The sequence below is a fragment of the Bubalus kerabau genome, chromosome 6 (assembly GCF_029407905.1).
Source record: "Bubalus kerabau isolate K-KA32 ecotype Philippines breed swamp buffalo chromosome 6, PCC_UOA_SB_1v2, whole genome shotgun sequence".
Taxonomy (NCBI): domain Eukaryota; kingdom Metazoa; phylum Chordata; class Mammalia; order Artiodactyla; family Bovidae; genus Bubalus; species Bubalus kerabau.
Genome location: NC_073629.1, coordinates 9,774,802 through 9,783,704, shown reverse-complemented (window position 1 = coordinate 9,783,704; position 8,903 = coordinate 9,774,802).

Genomic DNA, 8,903 nt, shown 5'->3' with positions numbered 1-8,903 from the left:
TTGACACAACATTGTAAATCAACTATATTTCAAAAAGATTTCTTAAAGGTAAACCATTTTTGCATTTTGGAGAGAACATCTACTTGATTGTACTTTTTCCCCTTTAATTCCTTGCTTGGTTCAATTTAGTAAAATTTGAATTAAGATTTTGAATATTTATATTTGCAAGTAAGACTGGTTTATATAAGGAGTTGAGAAATGACAGGTTTTTTTTTTTTTTTTTTCTGTAAAGGTCAAGATAGTGACTATTTTAGACTTGGGTCTATTTGGTCTCTATTGCAGCTACTCCACTTTGCTCTTGTAGCATGAAAGCAGTCACAGTCAATACATAAATGGATGAGTATTGGGAGTGTTCTAGTAAAATTTTATTAACACTGAATTTTGAATTTCATATAATTTTTGTATATTACCAAATATTGTTCTTCTTTTGAGTTCTTCCAATTTTTAAAAGCTGTAAAAACTATTAACCTACGAGCTATATAAGAATACCTAATAGGCTGGATTTGTCCATAGGATGCAGTTTGCTTATTTCTGCTCCATATTTTTCTTTTCAGAGAATCATCCTTTAGTAGTTTAGAATCAAAGTTATACTAATAGTGCTCAGTGAATTTTGAAGTTTTCTAGTATTTTCTTTGCTTTAAAACAGTTAAAATTACATAGAAATTATCATCTCATTAATGGCGGTAGAACTAGTTCACAAGACCTTCTAGGCTCAGTGCCTTTGGGGTGTTAGATGACAATATCTTTTCCATTTTTTTCTCTGACTAAAGAAGTTCTAGTTATAAACTTTGAGCTTGTGAACTCCTGTGGATGGAAAGGTATATACTAGAGCAATTTATTGGTTCTGCCTGCCACCAGATGGCATTGTCACATCTGTGTTTTGGAAAGATCACTCTGTCTATGGTGGAGTGATAGGTGTAGGAAGACTTCCCCAAGGAAGGGACATTTGAGCTGAGCCCTGAGGAATGAGTGGACATTAACAAAGTGAAGTTGTGTATTAGAGGCAGTGAGGGTAAGGAGTGGGTGATAAAGCATTTCAGACAGAGGGAGAGGCCTAAGGCTAATGTTTAGATTAAATTAAATGAAATCTGCCAGAACCTCAAAGGGCACTAGAAAAACACCACGAATTTTTTTTTTTTACTTTACAATATTGTATTGTTTTTGCCGAAAAATTTTAAAATCTTCTCAAGATTATCTGTATCTGTTTATAGAGTCCTTCACAAGGACTCTGAAATGGGTTCAATTTCAGCCCAACAAGAAAAGGACAAAGAGATTTATCTGTGGGAGGCCAAGCATATTTGCAAAGAGTTGCTCAGAGCAAAGGATGTGAGGCTTCTTTGATAAGTTAGACTAAAGGAAGTGGTTTCATATCTAGAAGCTTCCATTTGCTATTTCACATTATCACCTTTTAGCAAGTCACTTAAGTTTTACAAAACATCCTGAGGCCCTTCACCCATAGTTCTGAGGGAACCACACCTAGTCTCCTCATCAAAAAAGGTGGCACTGTGGGTGATCCAGACAATCCTACTCTCCAGTTCCCTAGAAACAGGCTCTGAAAGTGGTTTCCAAGACTTCTTTTCTACTCTTGATATATGGGTCCCAATCTGACTTCAGTTCAACAAATACTTATTAAGCTGTCTTAGGCAATGACCCCACGCCCGAGATCAGGGGCGGCACTGAGAGTGCCAGGCTGCAATGGTTCAGGAGTGGCTGAGAGGAGTTACCCCCCGCCCAAGGCCAGGGCAGGCAGCCGGGAGGAGCTACCCCACGCCCGAGACCAGGGCGGGCAGCCAGGAGGAGCTACCCATGCCCGAGGTCAGGGGCGCCGGATGAGAGGAGCAACCCCACGTCCAAGGAGTAGTGGCTGTGCGGGCACATGAGGGCCCGAGAGGAGCTACTCCACGTCCAAAGTCAGGAGGGGCGGTGGTGAGTAGATACCCCTTGTCCAAGGTAAGGAGGGGTGCCTGTGCTTTGCTGGAGCAGCCGTGAAGTGATACCCCACGTCCAAGGTAAGAGAAACCCAAGTAAGATGGTAAGTGTTGCGAGAGGGCATCAGAGGGCAGACTCACTGAAACCATAATCACAGAAAACTAGTCAATCTAATCACATGGACCACAGCCTGGTCTAACTTAATGAAACTAAGCCATGCCATGTGGGGCCACCCAAGACAGGTGGGTCATGGTGGAGAGGTCTGACAGAATGTGGTCCACAGGAGAAGGGAATGGCAAGCCACTTCAGTATTCTTGCCTTGAGAACCCCATGAACAGTATGAAAAGGCAAAATGATAGGATACTGAAAGAGGAACTCTCCAGGTCGGTAGGTGCCCAATATGCTACTGGAGATCAGTGGAGAAATAACTCCAGAAAGAATGAAGGGATGGAGCCAAAGCAAAAACAATACCCAGTTGTGGATGTGATTGGTGATAGAAGCAAGGTTTTGTGCTGTAAAGAGCAATATTGCATACGAACCTGGAATGTTAGGTCCATGAATCAAGGCAAATTGGCAGTGGTCAAACAGGAGATGGCAAGAGTGAACGTCGACATTCTAGGAATCAGCAAACTAAAATGGACTGGAATGGGTGAAATAAACTCAGATGACCATTATATCTACTACTGAGGGCAGGAATCCCTTAGAAGAAATGGAGTAGCCATCATAGTCAACAAAAGAGTCTGAAATGCAGTACTTGGATGTAATCTTAAAAATGACAGAATGATCTCTGTTTGTTTCCAAGGCAAAAAATTCAATATCATAGTAATCCAAGTCTATGCCCCAACCAGTAACGCTGAAGAAGCTGAAGTTGAACACCTTCAAGACCTTTTAGAACTAACACCCAAAAAAGATGTCCTTTTCATTATAGGGGACTGGAATGCAAAAGTAGGAAGTCAAGAAACACCTGGGGCAACAGGCAAATTTGGCCTTGGAATATGGAATGAAGCAGGGCAAAGGCTAATAGAGTTTTGCGAAGAGAACACACTGGTCATAGCGAACACCCTCTTGCAACAACACAAGAGAAGACTCTACACATGGACATCACCAGATGGTCAACACCAAAATCAGATTGATTATATTCTTTGCAGCCAAAGATGAACAAGCTCTATACAGTCAGCAAAAACAAGACCGGAAGCTGACTGTGGCTCAGACCATGAACTCCTTATTGCCAAATTCAGACTTAAATTGAAGAAAGTAGGGAAAAACCACTAGACCATTCAGGTATGACCTAAATCAAATCCCTTATGATTATACAGTGGAAGTGAGAAATAGATTTAAGGGCCTAGATCTGATAGATAGAGTGCCTGATGAACTATGGACTGAGGTTCATGACATTGTACAGGAGACAGGGATCAAGACCATTCCCATAGAAAAGAAATGCAAAAAAGCAAAAAGGCTGTCTGGGGAGGCCTTACAAATAGCTGTGAAAAGAAGAGAAGCAAAAAGCAAAGAAGAAAAGGAAAGACATAAGCATCTTAATGCAGAGTTCCAAAGAATAGCAAGAAGAGATTAGAAAGCCTTCCTCAGCGATCAATGCAAAGAAATAGAGGAAAACAACAGAATGGGAAAGACTAGAGACCTCTTCAAGACAATTAGAGATTAGAGAATATTTCATGCAAAGATGGGCTCGATAAAGGACAGAAATTGTATGGACCTAACAGAAACAGAAGGTATTAAGAAGAGGTGGCAAGAATACACAGAAGAACTGTACAAAAAAGATCTTCAAGACCCAGATAATCACAATGGTGTGATCACTCACCTAGAGCCAGAAATCCTGGAATGTGAAGTCAAGTGGGCCTTAGAAAGCATCACTACAAACAAAGCTAGTGGAGGTGATAGAATTCCAGTTGAGCTATTCCAAATCCTGAAAGATGATGCTGTGAAAGTGCTTCACTCAATATGCCAGCAAATTTGGAAAACTCAGCAGTGGCCACAGGACTGGAAAAGGTCAGTCTTCATTCCAATCCCAAAGAAAGGCAATGTCAAAGAATGCTCAAACTACTGCACAATTGCTCTCATCTCACACGCTAGTAAAGTAATGCTCAAAATTCTCCAAGCCAGGCTTCAGCAATACGTGAACTGTGAACTTCCAGAAGTTCAAGCTGGTTTTAGAAAAGGCAGAGGAACCAGAGATAAAATTGCCAACATCTGCTGGATCATGGAAAAAGCAAGAGAGCTCCAGAAAAACATCTATGTCTGCTTTATTAACTATGCCAAAGCCTTTGACTGTGTGGATCACAATAAACTGTGGAAAATTCTGAAAGAGATGGGAATACCAGACCACCTCACTTGCCTCTTGAGAAACCTATATGTAGGTCAGGAAGCAACAGTTAGAACTGGACATGGAACAACAGATTTTTTCCAAATAGGAAAAGGAGTACGTCAAGGCTGTATATTGTCACCCTACTTATTTAACTTATATGCAGAGTAGATCAAGAGAAACCCTGGGCTGGAAGAAGCACAAGCTGGAATCAAGATTGCCGGGAGAAATATCAATCACCTCAGATATGCAGATGATGCCACCCTTATGGCAGAAAGGGACGAGGAACTAAAAAGCCTCTTGATTAAAGTGAAAGAAGAGAGTGAAAAAGCTGGCTTAAAACTCAACATTCAGAAAATGAAGATCATGGCATCCAGTCCCATCACTTCATGGGAAATAGATGGGGAAACAGTAGAAACAGTGTCAGACTTTAATTTTTTGGGCTCCAAAATCACTGCAGATGGTGACTGCAGCCATGAAATTAAAAGATGCTTACTCCTTGGAAGGAAAGTTATGACCAACCTAGACAACATATTCAAAAGCAGAGACATTACTTGGCCAACAAAGGTCCGTCTAGTCAGGGCTATGGTTTTTCCAGTGGACAAGTATGGATGTGAGAGTTGGATTGTGAAGAAAGCTGAGCACTTAAGAATTGATGCTTTTGAACTGTGGTGTTGGAGAAGACTCTTGAGAGTCCCTTGGACTGCAAGGAGACCCAACCAGTCCATTCTAAAGGAGATCAGTCCTGGGTGTTCTTTGGAAGGAATGATGCTAAAGCTGAAATTCCAATACTTTGGCCACCTCATGTGAAGAGTTGACTCATTGGAAAAGACTCTGATGCTGGGAGGGATTGGGGGCAGGAGAAGAAGGGGACGACAGAGGATGAGATGGCTGGATGGCATCACCAACTCGATGGACATGAGTTTGAGTGAACTCCAGGAGTTGGTGATGGACAGGGAGGCGTGGCATGCTGCAATTCATGGGGTTGCAAAGAGTTGGAAACAACTGAGCGACTGAACTGAACTGAGGCAATGACTTCTGTGATGAGTGCTGTTAGTGGAAAGATGAATAAGACATACTTTTTTCCTGGAGGGAGAAGGGCCCCAAACATGTGACTAAGTGCCTAATTTCTCTGTTTCTAGGATGATCAAGGTAGAACTCCCTGCTCCATCTCTAACCATATGGCTCTGCTGCACTCCAGTTTCTTGTTTCTGGTACCCTTTCTCTAGATTTTCCATCCTGTCTCAGGATCCTGGTCATGCCTCTTGCATCAGACTTCATTTTTGCTATTCTGTTTCTGAATTCCCCTCAGCCCAAGGTGCTTTTATGTCTCCTCAGGGTCTGAGTTCTCAGCTGTACAGAGGCTTTGTCATATTGTTAATAGAGCATTTGCTGCTTTAGCTACTTACCTTATCTCTTCTTTTCTTGTGAAAAACAAAGATAAGAAAAGAATAGAAGCATCATCACACACTTTTTCTGTTTACTTGTTGAAATGAAGCCTGTGGTCTCATTTCTTAGGCACTTACAATGTGTAAATAATTTTATTAATGGAAATTTACAAATGCAAGAAATAAAAAATGACATGGAGAAAAGATAAGCTACCCTGTTACAATCATGGCATCTAGCTCCTGAAATAGATTTAGGTAGCATTTACTGCTAGTGAGCATGTGTGCTGTGCTTAGTCACTCAGTCGTGTCTGACTCTTTGTGGCCCCATGGACTGTAGCCCACCAGGCTTCTCTGTCCATGGGGATTCTCCAGGCAAGAATACTGGAGTGGGTTGCCATGCCCTCCTCCAGGGGATCTTCCCAACCCAGGGATCAAACCCAGGTCTCCCTCATTGAAGGTGGATTCTTGACCGTCTGAGCCACCAGGGAAGCCCCAAAGAGTGTGTTGCCTCCCCACTGGGGAATTGAATGCAGGTCTCCCACATAACAAATGGGGCTACTCACCACTATACTAATGAGGACAGCACTGGTGAGCATAATCTTCACGTTTGTATTAATCAGTTAACTAATCTAATTCTTTTTTGTTAAGGATCCAAGGTTAATTAGGTACTACAGACACAAAGAAGAGAAGAGTCTTCTGAGCCAAAACAACTTATTGGCCACCTGGGGACACAGTTGAGAAAATGCCACTGCTATATAATTATCATAGAATATGATAAATGTTACTTTTATGCATTTATGTACTAAATGTTATAGGATATAAACAGGAAGCTATATATTTAGCTTTGGGTGGGAGGTTTTAGTGGAGAAGGAAGTTGCAACGCACTCCAATATTCTTCCTTGGAAAATCCCATGGACAGAGAAGCCTGGCAGGCTACAGTCCATGGGGTTGCAAAGAGTTGCACATAACTGAAGCGACTTAGCAAGCATGCATGGGAGGTTTTAGAAGGCTACACAAAGAGAGGATACTTAGTCTGATCCTTGAAATATGGAAAAGTCAGAGATAGAAGGGAGAGAAAGGCATTTCAAGTGGAGGACATAGCATGGGCAGAGGCATGAGAGTGGGAAAGGATTTGATATGTTCATGGATCCATGATATTTCTATGTGGCTGGAGCTAGAGAAGAGGTAGGAGAGGGGCCTGGAAACTCTCGATGGGTCAGATTGTTAAGGGTTGAGGTCCCACAGGAAAATGAATTGATAAGTTCCTTGTTTTACAATAGAAAGATGGATTTTTATGTGATAGCAGCCCAGGTAATGAATGTTAAAGGAATGAACTGAGAGACTGGGATGGAGAGACAGAATGTGTTTGAGGATTAGACACATTGAGGGGACATGGTTGAGAGGAGCCATAGAAAGGAGCTGGAACTGACAGACTACCGGGGTCCAGCCCGGTTGGACTGAACCAATTATATATACCAATCTATATACCAATTATATCCAGGGATTCCCTCGGGAGGACGGCGTCGGTGATTAAAAGGATAGATAAAGAGATAAGGAAAGAATTTTGTAGTTGAGAAAATAGAGGACAGAAAAGAGGCTGATATTCCTTGGTTTAGTCAGAAAGCCAATAAAGCCCCAGCACGGGACTTGCTCTGTTCACATAGGCCACAGGCGCCCTCTCGAATAGCTGAAGGTGCCCCACCTTAGGCACCTTCTCGAGTGAGTCTTAGAAGCCCAGGCAGGAAAGTGAATGCAGAGGGCCCCTGTGCTCCAGGGAATCATCCTGAAAAGGAAAAGGAAAGAGAAAGAACGACACAGGGAGACCAAGCCTGATGAGCAAGGCCCACACTTTATTTTCCAAAGTAGTTTTTATACCTTAAGTTGTGCATAGAGGATAATGGGGGTGGGGGGAGCGGGGTAGAGTCATGCAAGGTCAGCAGTCCTTGATCCTTATCGAAGCCAGGCTTTCTTTCTGCAAACTTATCATATGCAAAAGCTTTAGGTGATTTACATCATCTTCTGGCTGGGAGGCCTGTTAACATTTTATGACCCTTTCTTCAGAAAACTTATTTTTCTCTAAAGGTGATTATTCTAAAGTCAGGCACCACCCCCCAAAAGCATTAGATAAAGTTGCATTCCTATAGGGCAAAAGTGTGGTGGGCTATAACAAGAAAAGAGTTAACTCAAGGGTCCAAGGTTACAAACATTAAAGCTACTACTTACATTTCTATATACCAATTATATTAATCAATACACTCCCAGGGACACAGTAGGTAAGGGTTATGGAAACTTGGCAGCAAGCATTAGCTCAACAAAGAAATCCTCTACTAGTTCTATTCTAACAATTTTAACTCTCTGAGAAACTCTGCTTGTTAGAATATCTTAAACTTCCCGTGCCTCTCGTGGTTGGGAGGCTGTGAGCAATCACATGCGTAGCTGCAGGAGTCCGAACAAACCTGTCAGGCAAGCTAGAAAGTCATCAGAGGGGTTTGAATTGAAACACTCCTATTATGCCCAGGAGACTTATTAACTAGAGTTTTAAGTTGATTTTCTTACAGAGAAAAGTGGTTGGGCATAGCCCCCCGTTAATGTCAGAAGAGTTGGTGAAAGTCGTGAAATAGTAAAACAGACAGATTTTGGTTTTGGGGTAGACGCTCAGACAGATCCAGGGGGTGGCCCTTGAGCCCTGACTCACCTTGCCCGTCAGAGCTCTCCCGCATGACCTTGTCATGGGTGGGAACTCCCGTGCTGGCTCCCGGCAACAGACCCTAAAAGCTGATTAGATATAGCAGGGAAGTTGAGGTGAAAAGAGGAAAGAAAGAAGACAAGGATAAAAAAGCTCTCTGCTTTTGGTAGCTGATGATGGGTAGAGCAGCAAAGAACAGCAATTCAGGACACAGACCTTGGAGTTGGAAGGCTAGGAGTTGATTTCTAAGTTTTAATATTTGCTTGTCTGAATTACTTAGCCTTTCTGTGACTCAGTTTCTTAATTTGCAAAATGATGATGGCTGCATTTTCTTTAGGGTAGATAAGTTTTAATATTTCTTATTGGCTTTAAATGAGTGAATATATATAAAACATCAGGGTGGGAATAGTACATAGTAAGCACTCAATAATTGTCAGCTATTATGATTTTGGTAGGTTATTAACTAGCACAGGGAAAACAGACTGAAAGCAAATTGGGGAGGCTGAGGAAAGATCTGTGAGTTCAATTTGGGGCACACTGAATTTAAGGTGATTTCTGACATCCATGCAGAAATGAAAAT